The sequence below is a fragment of the Sinocyclocheilus anshuiensis genome, unplaced genomic scaffold (genome assembly GCF_001515605.1).
Source record: "Sinocyclocheilus anshuiensis isolate Anshui unplaced genomic scaffold, SAMN03320099.WGS_v1.1 scaffold1079, whole genome shotgun sequence".
Taxonomy (NCBI): domain Eukaryota; kingdom Metazoa; phylum Chordata; class Actinopteri; order Cypriniformes; family Cyprinidae; genus Sinocyclocheilus; species Sinocyclocheilus anshuiensis.
In genome coordinates, this window is record NW_015548207.1 from 306,264 (window position 1) to 308,350 (window position 2,087).

The 2,087-nt window shown below is 30.5% G+C and overlaps 1 long non-coding RNA gene across 1 annotated transcript in view; it reads right to left on the minus strand.

The window, feature by feature from the left end:
• LOC107653592 (uncharacterized) overlaps positions 1-2,087 on the minus strand; it is a 5,454-nt gene that overhangs the window by 2,738 nt on the left and 629 nt on the right. The window lies entirely within an intron of this gene.

Sequence of the window (2,087 nt, forward strand, 5' to 3'; positions counted from 1 at the left end):
CCCAGCCTTTATTGAGTTTACTCTGGAGAGACAGATTAAAATAACACAAAGTTTTGGTGCAACACAATTTCTTTTCTGCAACGCCCTTAAAAAGGATTACAATCTCCTTTCACAACTGAACACATGCGACCAAACAAAAACACATTAAAATATATTTCACATACACAACTACATAATCAGGATTTATGACTATATATTCGATATATATATATATATATATGTATATGTGTGTATGTCTTAAAAAAACTTTTTTTTTATTTGAAAACATTTTTAAATAGTTAAAAATTACTTTAAAGGAATAAAAAGTATATGGGATGCTCACAAATATTTAATTAATTTTAAGGATTATTTAAAGTTGCAGTCCGTAAGTTTTGCCTCTTTGTCGCCATCTCTGTTTGAAAACCTGGAATTGCAGCTGTGTGTGGAAAATTATCTTCCTTGCCTGGGTTGTACTCTGGCACGGCTCCAGCGCGGATGAATTTAATGTTTTGTGGACTATGTGTGGCAGTCAGTCACCGCAACCTGGAATTGCAGTTTCTTTTATCTAATTATCTTCCTTGCCTGGGTTGTACTCTGGCACGGCTCCAGCGCGGATGAATTTAATGTTTTGTGGACTATGTGTGGCAGTCAGTCACCGCACCGGTGTGAATCCTATACTTAGTAATAAGAGATTCTATCCTACGTCTTGGAATATATGACCCAAATAAGAATTTTCACCGTATATTGTCATCTGAACAAGTAACAAGTCTCGTGCTACCAATGGTGATTTAAATCTAAAGATCGGTTAGCTCATATCACATCAAACCGTGCAAATTATTATTATTGTTATACTTTATTCTCAGATTATTAATGTTAACAACATCAGCATTGCGTGACTATGAATATAGTGTGTATTAGCATGTGATTTCAGTTTCTGTACAGTCTAATCTCTAATTGTCATACCAATCGAATTTCATATTAAGAAATTCTTTTAACCCAAAAAGCAAATTATGCTCCCTTCGAACTGGTTGTCTTTAAAATACAGATCTTGTGTAATCCCAGGCTATCTGTAATCAGAAGCACATTTAAAACTGGAATATAATTTAATTTCATTCACATGTTTCATATAATCCTTTCTAGATTACAATCCGCCATCAAAAAGATTTTTTGACATTTAATTATTCTGGCTGCTGTGAGAAAAGGCTATAAACGATGTGCCACCTGCAGCATCCTCACATGCGATAGCCTAGTAGCCGGGACAACTTCTTTATGTTTACAGACGTGACGTAATGACGCAGTGCCATGCTCGAATTTCCAGCGAAAACCTACCCGTACCACTCAAATTAGAAAACATTATTATAAGCTTACTGTTGTGAATCGGGCTAAAGTAAGGCGATAGTTTTGAACACTGGCTGGTTTTGTACTTGCTCAAATATTGATTTAGGATCATTTTTAACCAAAAAAAGTTATGGACTGCAGCTTTAATGTTTATAAGGCGTTGGGCCAAATAATCAAAAAAAGGTCAAATGTTTTTAATATAAAAATGTATTTTTTATTTATCAAACATTACACAGGTAAATCTTTACCTGCTAAGGCATTATGTATCTGACACATTAAAAATGTATCTGTACTTTGGAATTTATAGCTAAACATTTGGAATATATAGTTGTAAATTGGAATATATAAAATGTAAATCCTCTTTATGAATTATGTAAATTCTGAATTATAGTTGTAACGGCTTATATCTAATATATAATATTGTAAATTATATTTATTTATTATGTATATAATATCTGATTATAATATAGTTATATATTATTGGTAACAAAAATAATCCTATATACAGTATTTACTTATATAGGTACTTATACAGCTTGTATCTGTACTTATATCTTAATATGTAAAATCTTCCATATTTGAAATCTAAAATATATATATGTTTTTTAAATCTGTATTTAATTCAAAATGATATACAAAATACATTTTTATGCTATATAAAATATATATTTTAGCTTGTATGTGTACTTAAAGTATATACATTTAATATATAATTTCACTATATGTATCTGTAACTGGATATCTGTAAATTAGAATATATGATTATATAA